The sequence below is a fragment of the Canis aureus genome, chromosome 4 (genome assembly GCF_053574225.1).
Source record: "Canis aureus isolate CA01 chromosome 4, VMU_Caureus_v.1.0, whole genome shotgun sequence".
Classification (NCBI taxonomy): Eukaryota; Metazoa; Chordata; class Mammalia; order Carnivora; family Canidae; genus Canis; species Canis aureus.
Window position 1 is genome coordinate 2,837,096 of NC_135614.1, and position 16,442 is coordinate 2,853,537.

Genomic DNA, 16,442 nt, shown 5'->3' on the forward strand with positions numbered 1-16,442 from the left:
ACAGAGCTTATATGCCACAGTTACCTTAAACCATTAAGTTTTTGGGGAAATGGTGCTAGTAGAGGTAAGTCTGAGGTCATTCTGTCCAAAGAAAAAGCATTTAGACTTGCTGTTAGCCCTTCTCAGACATTCACTTAACTATATATGTATATTTATAGTTGTGATGAAACTTGTGATGTTAACAATACTTTAGATATGGTGTCTAAGAGGGATGCCTGGGTGGCTCAGTGGTTGAGCCTCTGCTTTTGGCTAAGAGTGTGATCCCAGGGTCCTGGGATCAAGTCCTGCATCGGGCTCCTTGCATGGAGCTTGCTCTCTGCCTGTGTCTCTGCTTCTCCCTCTCTGTGTCTCTCATGAATAAATGAATAAAATCTTAAAAATATATATAGGGTACTAAGACAATCTGGACAACATAAAGCATCTTACAATTTTGATGAGAAAAATCTTGAAAATATGAGGATACATGGGTTTGGATCAATAGTCCTCCTGTACCTCATTACCTCATATTACTTGTGCAGATCATTATTGCTGGCTTTTTTATTTTATTGTACTTGGTAGATAGTGGTCATTATGTTACTTAGGATTAGGATCAGAGTACATATGAGTCTCTCTAGTTGACAGTAAAGCTGAACTATTTCATTCTCTACTTAATCTCACTACCTTTGTTCCTTGTGTGTGTGTTTATGTATGTGTGTCCATGTGTGCATAGTTTTATGTGCTTGGTAACTGAAGACAATACTTAATAAAATAAGGGAAATTCAGGATTCTTCACTACAGTTTTAGCCGTTCTTTGACTTATCAGATGACTTCTGGCAAATGGTATCCCAACTTCAATTGGTTCCTTGCAATAAATTTTCAGGAGAGTTGATTTCAGCTGAAGAAATATATCTCTATATCAAAATCACAGATAATTGAGAGACAGACAGTATCTTAGTCTGTTTGAGAAGCTATAATAAAAATAGCATCAATTGGATGACTTAAATAACAGAAATTTATTTCTTGAAGTTCTGAAGGCTGAGAAATCTAGGACCAAGGCTTATTCTGTACCTGGTTTAAAGATGGGAGCTTTCTTGTTGTATTCTCATATGATAAGAGAGGGAGAAAAGAAAAGCAAGCTTGCTCATGTTTCTTCTTCTAAGAGCACTAATTCAGGGCATGTGGGTGGCTCAGTCAGTTAAGCAACTGCCTTTGGCTCTGGTCATGATTTCAGAGTCCTAGGATTGAATCCCAAGTTGGGTTCTCTGCTCAGTGGGACTTCTGCTTCTCCCTCTTCCTCTCCCCCTGTGTGAGCTCTATTTCTTGGATAAATAAATAATATCTTTTTAAAAAAATAATTAATTCTATCATAACTGCTCTTCTTTTACAATCTAAGGACATCCCAGAGTACCATCTCCAAATATCATTACATTGAGGATTAGGGTTTCAATGTATGAATTCTGGGGGGACACAAAAATTCACTCCACAGCAGATATAGATGGTGAATGATAAATAGATAGATGATGATGATAGATAGATAGATAGATAGATAGATAGATAGATGATAGAAAAAACCTAAGGAAAACATAGACAACTCCCAAATTAATATGCCTACACTAAAATTTTTTCTGAACTGCACACTCATATATATAATTCAGTATCTGGTCTTGGATGTCTAACATATATTCTAATATAACAGATTTAGTGGTGAACAGTAGATAATTCTTTTAATCTGCACCAATCCTATATCCTGCACCAATCCATTATCTATACTTCTTCCATATCATTTAAAGGCAACTCTATCCCACTAATTGCTCAGGTTAAAAATCTGAAGTTATCTTTTTTTTTTTAAGATTTTATTTATTTATTTATTTATTTATTTATTTATTTATTTATTCATTTGAAATAGAGAAAGTGTGCACACAGGGAAAGAGGGAGAGGGAGAAGGAGACTCCTTGCTCAGCCGGGAATCTGATGAGGGGCTCAATCCCAGGACCCCAAGATCATGACCTGAGCCAAAGGCAGACACTTAACTAATTGAAATACCCAGGAACCCCTGAAAGTTATCTTTGACACCACTTTTTCTTTCTAATCCTATAGAAAATGGATTAAGTTTTATATTCAAAATGTATTCAGATTCCCACTACCAGGTACCACCCTGATCTGAACTACCATCTTTATTCTCTTAGATTACTGCAGTAATCCCTTAATTCATTTCTCTGCTTCCATCCTTGACTCTGTTGACTATTTTCTTTTCTTTTGTTAAAGATTTATGTATGTGTGTATGTATGTATGTATTTATGATAGAGAGAGAGCACAAGCAGTGAGGAGAGTCAGAGGAGAGGGAAAGAGAGGGAATCCTCTAGTAGATTCCTGCTGAGTATAGAGCCTGACCCAGGACTGGATCCCAGGACTCTGAGATTATGATCTGGGCTGAAATCAAAAGTCAGCTGCTTAACCTACTGAGCACCCTATTTTCAATATAAATGGAGATGGTCTTCTTGAAACATAAGTCAGATCATGACACTTCTCTGATGAAACTCTTGCAATGAGATCCATTTCACTCAAAGCAAAGTGGCCCCACTGGTAAAGACCTGTAAGATTTTATCTGATTGTTTTCTACTTGGCTCATTCAACACATTTTGTATGATAGAGGAGAATAAAGAGTTCAGAAGTAAATTCATACATTTATGGTTCATTTATTTTCTGCAAATATGCTAAAAACCATTCATTGGAGGAAAGAATAGATTTCCAACAAATAATGCTGGGAAATTCACTGACTATCACATGCAAAAGAAAAGGGTTGGAACCTTACCTCACGTCATATACAAAAGTTAACTAAAACTAGATGAAGACCTAATACAGATGTACATATATCCTTTTGAATTAGTGTTTTTGTATTCTTTGGGTAAATACCCAGTAGAGCAATTGCTGGATCATAGAGTAGTTTCATTTTTAACTTTCTGAGGAATCTCCACCGTGTCTTCCACAGTAGCCGCACCAGTTTGTCTTCCCACCAAAAGAACATAAAGCTTCCTTTTTCTCCATATCCTCACCAACATTTGTTGCTTCTTGTGTTTTTTATTTTAGCCATCTGACAGGTGTGAGGTGATATCTCTTTGTTTTTTTTTTTTTGTTTTTTTTTTTTTTTGATTTTTCCCGAGGATGGGTGATGTTGAGCATCTTTTCATATGTCTGCTGGCCATCTGTATGTGTTCTTTGGAGAAATACCTATTCATGTCTTCTGCCCATTTTTAATTGGATTATTCATTTCTTATGTGTTGAATTGTATACGTTTTTTATATATTTCAGGTACTAGCCCTGTTTTTTTGGATATGCCATTTGCAAATATCTTCTCCCATTCAATAGATTGTCTTTTAGTTTTGTTGGTTATTTCCTTTGCTGTGCAGAAGCTTTTTATATTGATCTGATCCCAAGAGTTTATGTTTTTATTTTCCTTGCTTCAGGAGGTACATCTACAAAGACGTTGTTATGGCTGATGTCAGACATTACTGCATGTGCTCTCTACTAGGATTTTTATGGATTCAGGTCTCACATTTACATTCTTGATTCATTTTGAGTTTATTCTTGTGTATGGTGTAAGAAAGTGGTTCAATTTCATTCTTTTGCATGCAGGTGTCCAATTTCCCCAACACCTTTTATTGAAAAGATTACCTTCTTCCCATTGCATTTGTGTCTTTTTTAAAAGTTTGAAGATTAATTGACCATATCATCAGAGGTTTATTTCTGGGATTTCTATTCTCTTCTGCTAATCTGTGTCTATGTTTGTAATTTCACCTTGTAATTAGCTACCCTATTGGTTGTCAGGAGGACTTGTCAGTCTTGTCAGTATCCTTTGGGGACATTCTGAAGATAGGTGCTAAAGAAAGGAACTTTATATCTGTAGATGATAAAGATTAGAATATTGATCTAGTCTGTAAAAAGAATACATAGCCAGATTTTTAAACGTCAAGGCAGAATGTGTACTGTGTGATGAGTACTGCTATTGTTAGACCATAGGTCTTCCCATTATTATTTTATAGAGATTAGTGCATGAAATCTGGCAATAACTAACATATTAAGGTCAAAACTCCTGGGCAAAGGAAGATTTTCAAGATTTTCTGAGAGCTGGGCCAATTTGAGTTCATAGTATTATTTGTATGCTCTATTTTTTCCTGAAAATGTGGAAGATGGAGGCAATAAAATTTTTCATTGATTTCTAATGTTTTGCAAAATTCCTTCATGATGATTCCAACAAATTGAGTACTTGTATGTATTAAGGAAAATAACGTCTAATAGTTAATTTGCCATGGTTACTCCAATAGTCTTTTTGAGTTTGAGATTTTTTAAAACATTCAGAGAGTTCTAAAATAATCATAAGCACATATACATAAAATTGTGATCAAGCAACTGGATAATTCTATCCTGAGGAGTGCAGATATACTTTGGATCTAGCTCAGAACTATATCCCATTTTTATGGCTTTCATTAGACTATTATTACAGCTGGTGAGGCATGAACCAGCCCCATCTCCAACAATAGAGGTGAAATTCCCCAGTATGTATGGGTATGCAATGATTATTCAGGATTGCAATAATCTTATATCTACCAGTAAAATCTAATTGATGTACCTTCTGCAGGCACAATTAACTGGCTGTCTTAGTCAATCTCATGGCCAGGAAAATAGCCAGACTTCCTGATATTAGCCAATGTTTCTTTTCCGAGTCTGGGGCCACATTACTTATGTTTGAATTACCTTGTGTATATAGTTAACAATTTCTAATATTATCATTGTCTCAAGCAACCTCTTTGCATGGAGGTAAAATCACTGTTTGTTTTTCATAACAATATTCCAGTACATTCTCTATGGATTCTTCAGTGTTGCCTTTGCTGTATACCACAACATGTATTATAAATAACTCCATTGAAAGCATAAGCCCTACAAAATATCTTCTATTGAGTCTCTAGTATTTATAGGCCAAGAGTGGTAACTTAAAATATTTAATTGAGCTTTGAAAAATGCTCAGTGGATTATCAATAAAATAGTTTCATCAACATTAAAACCCCTCAATTCCCTGATGTGGCAAGGACAGTATCTGCAGGAATATTTACCATTGTTTAAGCTGTTTTATGGGCATAAACAAGGAAGGTAAGCCCAGCTCTTGGATCTGGAGAAACATTCATATAGGATATGAATTGCTAGTGGTCACCACATTGTAGAGTTAGAATCCCTAATGCACATTCTAATTTTATGAACATATATATATATATGTGTATATATATATATGTACATGTATATATGTAATTTCAGATAGGTGTATTATTGGGGACATATATAATTAAGATTGAGAAATGGCTGGCTGATTCAGCCTCAGCAGTCCACAGTAAGAGTTTTCATTTTGTTTTATTTTTACCCTCTGATAGTTTTGTAAGGAGGTTGAATTATGCTGAAAAAGTTGGGATTTTGTCACAATATTCTGTAGATCTCAAAATACTTCAATTTTCCTCACAATGATGATTTCAGATATTGCTTACAACCTTGTTACCATTTTGTGGCTAGAATATACCTTCCAGCAAAGAGATGAGGACCTAAATAGTATACATGACAAAATCCTATTTTTTTTCTTTTTGATTAAAGATGTTTAGTCAGCCATGAGGTTTTTTTTTTTTTTTTTTATGAAATAGATTGAGTCTCTTGGGGAGATTTTGAGAACAGACGTAGACAAGAGATCACCTATAAACTGACTGAGGGTGGAAGGTCTTGGAAATGTTATGTCCTTCGTATCTGAAAGTATCTAAGTACTGAAAGAAATATGAGTGCATCTTTGTGAATCCCTAAGTCATTACCATGTCAGTATATTTTTGGTCATTCCAATGGAAGGAGTTTGGTTATAAAGCGTAAAATAAAAATAAAAGTGTAACCATAAACACTGCTTATGTTTATATGTAAACATGTAATCCCATTGGAAGTCCTGTGTACAGGCAACCCCATTGGAAGTCCTGTGTCTATGTATCTGCATTGGAAGCAGTGTACCTGAGCCCCCAAGAAGGGTATTCCAAACTCCATTGCACTGTTCCTTCATCAGGATGATATTCTTGCTGACCTACTGTTGCCACTAATTCAATAAATTGAGAATTGGGTCTTCTAATGAGAGAAGTAAGATAAATTGCATGACAATTTTATTTATATGTTTAGGGAATTAGCCAAATGAGAAACAAAGAAGACTCAAGCCAAAGAGTCTGGGCCATGGGTCCTCTTTTCAATTCAGGGGCCACAGTCACAGTGATGAATTGACAGCTCTGACAGAGCAGAAAGATACACCTGGAATGTTCCTCTTCATCATGACATAAATCTAACCTACGTTAATTTCACCACTTTATGTGCTGGGAGGGTTGGAGAAGCACTCCTTGAGTGCATTGCCAGCCTGCACACGTGTATCCATGCAAACAGAATTTCACAGTACTCTGCTTTCTTTTCAGTACATCATTGGGTCCCCATATCCTGGTGCTTTATGCTGAAGTCAGCCTCTCCCTTGCAAGATGCTGGAACAATTTTATCATTGATTCTGAGGTTTGACAATGATAGTACCTCATTCTTTCACTCTTTTTGCCTTTTAATTTTCTAGGAGAACTACCCAAAGAGAGGATCTGTTGCTATCATAAGTATGCTCTTTCAGAACACAGCACATGAAAGCAGGAAGTAAGGTACCCTGTGGTACTTGAATGTCTATGAACTCTTTCTTAAATTAAGTCCTAATTAAAGGGAGACTACACAAGGGAATGGAATCAGGTGAGAAAGAGAGATCAATACTATAACATTCTTTCCTTCCTACAGTATTTCCTTCCCAGAGCACTGAGACTTGTTTCACCCTTACTCAGAAACAGAAAAAGGGATCTCAATGATCACTTTATTTAGCTTCTGAATCAGTCAGGTTAAGTTTACTGCTGTAGAAACAATCACAAAATTAAATGGGTTGATACAACAGGAGTTTATGTCTTGTTTGTGTGAAGTTCCAACACTGGTGAGAGGGAAAAAGAGGCTGTCTCTGCTCAGCATAGTCACCTAAAAACCCAGGCTTATTCTCCATGTCAGTACTCAGTTCTCTGAGAAAAGGCCTCAGAGAAGAGAAAGGAATGGAGACTTGCATGAAAGGATTTTCTTGGGAGGGAATTCCCAGGCCACATTTGTGTTTACAACATAATCAGGGGAAACTGCAAGGATGTTGGAAAATGTGCTCTAGCCTCACATAAATATTTCATACGCTTTTTTTTATTACAAAAAACCCATACCACAAACAAAGTATTGTAAAATACTTAAATACATTTGAAGTCTGTAAAAATAAAAGTTCAAGAAATATTTCTTTTGGAGGTTATGTGTAATTTTTGCAATAGATTTAATATGTTTAATACATTTAATGATGTAAATATAAAGTGGTGGATATATTAAGGAATCTTAACATAAAATTATACTCTGATAAAGATATTTTAACCAGATACTAAAATTACATACACATTAAGGATGCTATATACACAAGTCTGGTTAGAACTCTTCCTGAGATTAAAAAGCAAAATAAAAAGTGCTAAAAATATTATAGGCAGAAAGTCCAGTCAGATTAACAGTAAAAATTGTAACATGTTTAGGATTATATCTGAAAATGATGAGTGTATCTGATTTAAATGATGTGTGCTTAGCAGTGCAACATAAATTCTTTCTAAAATCCTAATTAAATTTCTTCTGAAGGCATAGGAGGCAAGAGACAAGAATTCCAAAGTACAGAAGGTAAAGACTGCAGAACACCTACAGCAGGAATCTTGGAAGATTTGACAGTAATTATAAGGTAGACAAATCTGGAGTGAGAATAATCTTCTAAGACTGGAGTACATAGCGTACTTTGACTCTGCTTCATGAAAGAGAGTCTACCTGAAACAGGTAGGAGGATGTCGAGTACCTCCTTCACCAAATGTTATCAAGCTTAATTACACAGGATGAGCAACAACCTATATTCCTTACCTGTGGAAATATTTTTCAGCCCAGGGAAAGAATAAGAGGGTCATAAAATAACTAAGTGGAGACTCAGTAAACTGGTGGCTTATTCTGGAAGTGTAATTTCTTGAGGCAAGGCATGCATGTGCCTTCAGGAAAAACCCTGAGAGCAATTCATGCTAGGAAATTATAGTTCTTCATTTACTCAATCTATCCAGAGGATTGGAATGTTATACATCCCATTGGGATGTTGTGGGAAATGAGGATCATTGGAGATTGCCAGAAGTTCCAGTGGGGCAGGACTTTTGTTTATTTACTGCTTCAACACAGTGCCTTGAATAGTGTCTGGTACAGAGTAGTTATTAAATACACAGGGATACAGAGAATTGACTGGAAATGTGGTCTTCAGCTTCATTTCACTGTCAATCCGAGGGCAGATCTAAGGGGTATGGGACAAACAAAATAATCATTATCATTATTATTACAAGCAACATAATTTAGTATAATCATATCTAACATTTATAGAGTTCTATACTTAACTGCCAGACACCCTGCTAACATGATTTTATTTGATGTTATTCATATGACAATGCTGGGACATAGGCAGCAGTATTATCTTCATTTGAAACAAACCTACCAAAGCTCACTAAAAGTAGTAAATCTAGGATTTGAACTGAGGCATTGGCTCTGTAATCCAAGCTCTTAATTGAATTAAAAACAAAGAAGACCTATCATGGGAGGTACTGCTCTTGGAATATATTCCTCCTCATACATAGTGTAATAGAACCTCCCCCCCCACCCCGGTAGTCTTCTGGCATATGGAAGCCAGAGATAAAAACAAATTTTACAGGCTTTGTTAAAAGGGGGTGTGTGTGGAATCATAGAGTCCCATCTGATGTAATGAAATGGAGGTGGTCTGTACAATATTTCAGCGGAAAATATTCTCCTTTGCTCCTTCCTTCTTCCCAGTGGTGGCTCTGTGGGAGCAGCCTTGGCAGCAAGCACTTCCATGGTGAAGAGTTCTCTTCCCTTATGCAAACTTCCTAGAAGGCAAAGACCAAGTGATTGTATTGTCTTTCTATCCAAAATTGCTATTTTAGAAATATATGATGCAGCTTTTTCAAGGAAAGAAAAATGGAATAAGAGATCAGGATCTAGTATGTGTAAGATTAGCTTTTAGGTTAAAAGGTATGTCTAGACGAAAATATTTGGCTGTGGTTTCTTGTACACTGGACCAAGCAAAATAATCAATAGGCTTCAAAAAGAATTGAAGTGAGTGAAAAGTTGGGAGAATAGCTTACAGAAATTTGTGATGACTCATCATTTAGGATAATCAATGTAGGGGGCTCCCAAATCTGCAGGTCACAAAAACTCTGGATGCTATAGGATGAGCATCTTCAGATGCATCCATGAAGGGTAACGGACAAAGAACAGCCTCCCAAAGACAGAGACTGATCCTACAGATGAAAATTGGTGTATCCCCTATGCAAGGGTCTGTGCTTCTGGATGGATATATTGTATCAGAGGCCGATGGTTCTTTCCAAGTTTCTAGTTATCCTTCTTCACTAATAGGAACTTAGAATATAAATTGGACATATAACTACCTAGCATAAAGCTGGTATTTTCCAAGTTACCTTAAGGCTAAATGTTGCAATGTAAAAGTGTTCTAGTCAGGTGAGTGCCACGTAAGTAGAAGCAGTGTGTATAACTTCTGACAAATCTTAACAAAGGTAGGGTCTCAATGTTCTCTCTTTCTGTTGGGTTGAATGCCAATGTGATAGTTGGAGTTAGTACAGCCATCTGGAACTATGGGGTAGAAATCTTGTGCAGAGATCTTAGATCTCTAATGATATTTAAAGCACAATATTTGTCTTAGAAATTCCATATTATATGACAGAAAGAAACTTTGTCTTTTTCAAACCTGCTAAAACCACTCTTATTTATTTTTAGAACTTCTTTTCTTTTCTTTTTAAGATTGTATCTATTTGAGATAAGGAAATTGAGAGACCGCAGGAGCAAAGTGGAAGGAACAGAGAGAGAGGAGGAGCAGAGGGAGAGGGAGGAGCAGGCTCCCTTCTGAGCAGGAAGCTAGGTGACACTCTGAATCAGGACCTTGGAATCACGCTCTGAACCAAAGGTCTCAACCATGTAGGCACTCCTATTTTTAAAATTTCTATCCAAACTTTATCCCTATAAATTCATGTTGAATGGCAATTAAATGAGAGTCTTCCTTGATAAACCCTGAGAATATGTGAAGTAAATGATTAGGAAAAATATAAGAAGAGAAATATATGAATAATTTTGAGTGCAAAGAACTAAACTGATTTACTGTTTTTCAAATACTGTGGATAAAATGATTAGAGAAATTTCTGGGCACACAGCTCTAGAAATAGTGGTTGAGGTATAAAAATATATTTTCCTACATGTGTGACTGAGCTGATATATAAGAAAGGAAATTCTTCATAAGTGACAAATGCATTGGGGCAAGAAAGTCTTGGAACTATTGCTTGACTAGGACATAATTTGTTCATTTCTATTGACACAGAATCTAGGTGTCACTGAACTAAAGAATTGGAGAATGGGAGGGCAAATGGGAGGTCCATTCAATAATGCTGGAACCACTAAAAGTCGACATTCATAGTGAGCTGACCAGGTGAAAAGAAAAGAAAGAGAACTCTACAAAGGACAGTCGTAGGATCTATAATTATCTTGGCCTTGGCTCTAAATACAGTGGGAAAAAATTTTCACTTGAAAACTTCTAAACGAAAACCTGTTCTTACTTGGATTTAGGACAGTTCATATTACCTATGTGGCCAGAAAAACCTCAAACTAAAATACATATCCTAATTGTCCCCATGTGGTAAGTGCTTTTAGGAAATTAGTAAAGGAGGGGATCCCTGGATTGCTCAGGAGTTTGGTGCCCGCCTTTAGCCCAGGGCGTGATCCTGGGGTCCCGGGATCGAGTCCCAAGTCAGGCTCCTTGCATGGAGCCTGCTTCTCCCTCTGCCTGTGTCTCTGCCTACCCCCCTCCCTCTGTGTGTCTCATGAATAAATGAATAAAATCTTTTTAAAAAAGGAAATTAGCAAAAGAAAACTAAAAAGAAATCTTTGCGGGAGGCATTTTAAAAACACACCTAAAAGATATTCTAAATGAACTGGCAAGAAACATAAACTTATAATCAAAAACCTTTAAATATATAAGGGGAAAAGTGGTCATCAACAAAACCAAAAAAGTGTATAATTGCAGATAAGGAAATTTATATATAATGAATATAATGGTGATTCTTTTTGTTAAACTATAAAAAATAAAATCGGAATCATGTGAGGAAATAAAAATCTATTAATGTGACCAAGCTTATTAGATTAAAAACAAATAGACCTTTAAGAAATTAAAAATGTAAAAATTGATTTAAAAAACTCAATCAGAGGCACTTGGGTGGCTTAGTTGGCTAAGCATTGAACTCGGTTTGGGCTCAGGTCCTGATCTCAGGCCAGAGAGGAGTCCTGAATCAGGCTCCATGCTCAGTGGGGAATCTGCTTCATCTTTCCCTCTGCCCCTCCTCCTGTTCATGTACACTTTCTCTCTCTTTAAAATAAATGAATAAATCTAAAAAAAAAAAATTGATCAGTGGGTGGGGTAAGCCAAAGATAAGCCACAGTTGGGGAGAGAGTGAACCAAATGACACCTCTGAGAAATAGAATACCCAAGATAAGTGATATAGAGATAGATGCTAGGAAATGTAAAAAAGAGGAAAATTGGAACAGAGAAGAAAGCCAGAAATATTTTCATACAAAATCCAAATTATTTTTACATATAAAAGATATACTATAGCCAAAAGAGGATGACAGAAAAAACCTTCTGTTTTTCAGAAGGTGAGATTTTCAAAACATAAAACAACTGATACTGCTCCAGCATTGATGGAAGGCATGGGTCCTTCATTTCAGAAGTCCTGTGATTCCCAAACAGGAATAACAAAGAGATATCTATACCCAGAGACATAACGCTGAAATGCGAAGATACTCCAATTAAAGAGAAGAGTGTAAAAAGTCGCCATATCACCCACACAGGAAGGGCAATTAGTGTGGCGATTTGTTTCTTAGCAATAATGGTGCAGCCAAGAGACATTGGAATGATGTGACTTTGAATTAGAATCCTAAACCCAGGGACACTATCTTTTAGGAATAAAGACTTTTACAGGTCTATTATTAAAATATCCTCAGGGTGTGTGGGGGGGGGCTCAGTCGGTTAAATGTGACACTCTTGGTTTTAGATCAGGTCATGATCTCAGGGTGATGAGATCAAGCCCCATGGGGGCTCCGTGCTGGACATGGACCTTGCCTAAGATTCTTTTTCTCCCTCTGCCCCTACCCCTGCAAAGTGCACTCACTCTCTTTCACTATCTTAAAAAAAAAAAAAAAACGTGGAGAAATATTATAAAGGAAGGGAGGGATGGAAGGAGAGTGGAGCACTAATGAAATGTTATACTTTGGGACACCTGGATAGCTCAATGTTTGAGTATCTGCCTTAGACTCAGGGCATAATTCTGGGTACTTGGATCAAGTCCCCCATTGGGTTGAATGAATGAATGAATGAATGAATAAATAAATAAATAAATAAATAAATAAATAAATAAATAAATATTAGAAAAAAAAGAAATGTTATACTTTGAATAATCCTAAGAAAAAAAATGATAGCTGTAGGTGTCTATGAGTCAATTTCTTAAAATCCATGGAGCCACCTTAATGAAGTTTAAAAACAGATTAAAATTTAAGAATTTTTATTTTATTTATTTATTCATGAGAGTCACAGAGAGAGGCAGAGACATAGGCAGAGGGAGAAGTGGGATCCATATGGGGAACCTGAGGGGGGGACTCTATCCCAGGACCCTGGGATCATGACTTGAGTCAAAGGCAAACCTCAACTACTGAGCCACCCAGGTTCTCCTAAAATTTAAGAGTTTTAATTGCATTTTTAAATGTATAAAAGCTACAGGAAGTTCTAATATACAGCATTTTTTAAAAACTTACCAAAAAGGAAGTGAAGATTTATTGACTATAGATGAGAACAAGAAAGGCAAGGCTTAGAAAGGTGGTCTATGTGGATTACATCATTTAAAATAGAAATAAAATGGGATGACTATCATAGGTATTACCGCAAAAAGAAGACATATGTACCATTTTTCTCCATAGAAGTTTTATGAGAATAGTAATATACAAATATATTACTATATATATAAATAAATATACAGTAATAGTTTTATGAGAATAGTAATATGCAAACAAAATATTTTAAAAAGAAGTAATCATGGTATGAATGCAACATAGACTAAAAAAGATTTGATATTTATCTAATTCACTGAGATAGAAAACTGTCTTATTTGATCCTAAAGTGGTAGCTTCAGATAATAAATACCTATGAAAATGTGAAATATAGTTATTAATCAAAGCCATAAAACACTTTTAAAAACAGAAGAATATGAATGCTAGTAGTCATAGTTGATATCATAGAAAAATTACAGAGAAATGGGGCAGCCTGTGTGGCTCAGCGGTTTAGTGCTATCTTCAGCCCAGGCCTGATCCTGGAGTCCCAGGATGGAGTCCCACGTCAGGCTCCCTACATGGAGCCTGCTTCTCCCTCTGCCTGTCTCTGTCTCTCTCATATGAATAAATAAAATCTTAAAAAAAAGAAAAATTACAAAGAAATAGAAGCCAAAATAATGAAAAGAACAAAATATAATGTAATAAATAAAATCAAATATACCTCATGTATCACTTAAATTTGTGGCTGAAAAAATAAGGAATTTTTTATTTTTTTTTAAGATTTTATTTATTTATTCATGATAGACATAGAGAGAGAGAGAGAGAGAAGCAGAGACACAGGCAGAAGGAGAAGCAGGCTCCATGCCGGGAGCTCGATGCGGGACTTGATCCTGGGATTTCAGCATCGCGCCCTGGGCCAAAGGCAGGCGCCAAACCGCTGAGCCACTCAGGGATCCCCTATTGTTGTTCTTTAATTCAGGCATCCTGTGATGATTTGCCAAACTAAGAATTTTTTTTTTTTTTTTTTTTTACGAAATCAAGCAAAATTGGTAAGTACAATAAAAATAGGAACTATTAAAAAACTTATCTTTTATATACCAATCATAGAATCTAAATGGTTAAGATTTTTATACTGATATTTATAAATATATTTAAAGTAGAAAAGCCTAAATACATAACTATACTTACGTTGATATCATCCTGCCCTACATAATCAGATTTATTCCAAATGTTAAAAGAATAATTTTTTTCCACAAAGAAGCGTCAACTGATTCCAGCAAAAAAATCAAATAAGCCACCATATGTTATATTAATATAGTCTAACCATCAATTATAAAAGAGAAAAAGATCAAAATTACAAAATATATAGAAATACTAAAACAAGAATTGTTTAGAATCTCTAGAGAAATAAGGATGCCTGGGTGGCTCAGTGTTTGAGTGTCTGCTTTTGGCTCAAGGCGTGATCTGGGGTCCTGGGATGGAGGCTCAGATCGGGATCCCTGCAGGGAGCCTGCTTCTCCCTCTGCTTGTGTCTCTGCTTCTCTCTGTGTGTGTCTCAGGAACAAATAAATAAATTTTTAAAAATCCTTAAAAAAAAAAAGAATCTCTAGAGAAACAATTATCAAATTTTGCTGAGGAATATAATTCAATACATGCAAAATGATTTAACTCACCTGGGATTTGATGAAATTTGGATCAAACTAGCAAGATTTTCATTTTCTTTAAAAAATAATTCTCATATCAATGTAGACAAATAAAGAAGACAGAATAGCCAAGAAAATTTAGGAAAAACTCTATTTTTAAAAATTATCTAATATAAAATTGACCTGCCAGATATTAAGTCACATTAATAGAAAGAGTAAAATAAGTGGGTGCCAAATAAATTTCAAGTAGAGAGGTGTGAAATGGATTTTCAAAATGTACATTTCTGATCTGTAATAAAGGAGCACCTGAAATCAATATGCCGGATTATTTTATTCCTTTTATCAACTTGGGAAAATAGACTAAATCATGTAATGGCTCAACTCCTCTCATACTATTTACTCAAATAAATACTGGATAGACCAAATATTTAAATGCAAAGAGAGAAGCTGTAAATATACTTGAGGGGAATGTCAGTGTGGTGGGGAAGGATTTTGAAGCATAAATTCAAAGATAAAGCATTAAAAACATACAGATTAAACTCCAGTAAGTGAAATCTTCTAATTGATACAAATTCAAATACATGTTAAGAATTAAGAAAAAACTTAAAACATCTGTGTCACAAACAGAAATTGATGTACTCTTCCAAAAGTTCTTACAGAAATAAACTAAAAAAAAAAATTAGGGTGCAAATGATTCTGAAGTATATGGTGATGTGCAATTTAAAAATTAATAAAAAACAAATTACAACTTTAAATGGATTTTTATTTATTTTTATTTCTTAGGATTTTCAATAGTGTTTATTTATTTATTTTTATTGAGGTTCGATTTGGGAACATATAGTATAACACCCAGAGCTTATCCCATCAAGTGCCCTCCTCAGTGCCTGTCACCCAGTTACCCCAACTCCCCTCCCACCTCCCCTTCCGCAACCCTTTGTTTGTTTCCCAGAGTTAGGAGTCTCTCATGGTTTGTCTCCCTCTCTAATTTTTCCAACTCAGTTCCCCTCCTTTCCCTTATGATCCCTTTCACTATTTCTTATATTCCATGTATGAGTGAAACCATATGATGATTGTCCTTCTCTGACTGACTTACTTCACTCAGCATAATACCCTCCAGTTCCATCCACATTGAAGCCAATGGTGGGTATTCATCCTTTCTGATGGCTGAGGAATATTCCATTGTATATATATAGACCATGTCATCTTTATCCATTCATCTGCCAAAGGACATCGAGGCTCCTTCCACAGTTTGGCTACTGGGGACATTGCTGCTGTGCATATTGGGTGCAGGTGTCCCGGCATTTCACTACATCTGTATCTTTGGGGTAAATACCCAGTAGTGCAATTGCTGGGTCATAGGGCAGCTCTATTTTTAGCTTTTGAGGAACCTCCACACTGTTTTCCAGAGTGGTTTTTAGCAGAAATGAAAAATATTTTAATTATCTGTATTGATGAGAGAATATATAAAATTCCCTTGACTATATACCTGTGTATATATACATATATGCAACATGTATGCATATATATGTTATTGAGGGAATTATACTGGTGTAATTTTGTGCAATTTGTTAATAAAAGTCAAAACACTTGGATAATATATGTTATTTGACATTTGACTATACTTATTAACTGTAAGTAGCCACAGTTTTATTATCCATAACATGAGAATAAGGATAATAACTTCTGTGTTTAAGTATTGTATATGTTGACATAGAAAGGAATTAACTTGTTATAAAACAAAAAGAAATTATCTAATTGTATATATCCAGGTTCCTGATTATGTACCTTAATATATGGGTG

General features: G+C 35.5%; 1 protein-coding gene across 1 annotated transcript in view; it reads left to right on the top strand.

Moving 5' to 3' along the window:
• Positions 1–16,442, top strand: part of LOC144312013 (uncharacterized) — a 53,641-nt gene that overhangs the window by 12,543 nt on the left and 24,656 nt on the right. Inside the window, exons 2-3 of the mRNA XM_077894333.1 lie at positions 6,602–6,765; positions 7,717–7,905. The gene's annotated coding sequence lies outside the window, so the exon portion shown is untranslated. The remainder of the gene's footprint in view (positions 1–6,601; positions 6,766–7,716; positions 7,906–16,442) is intronic.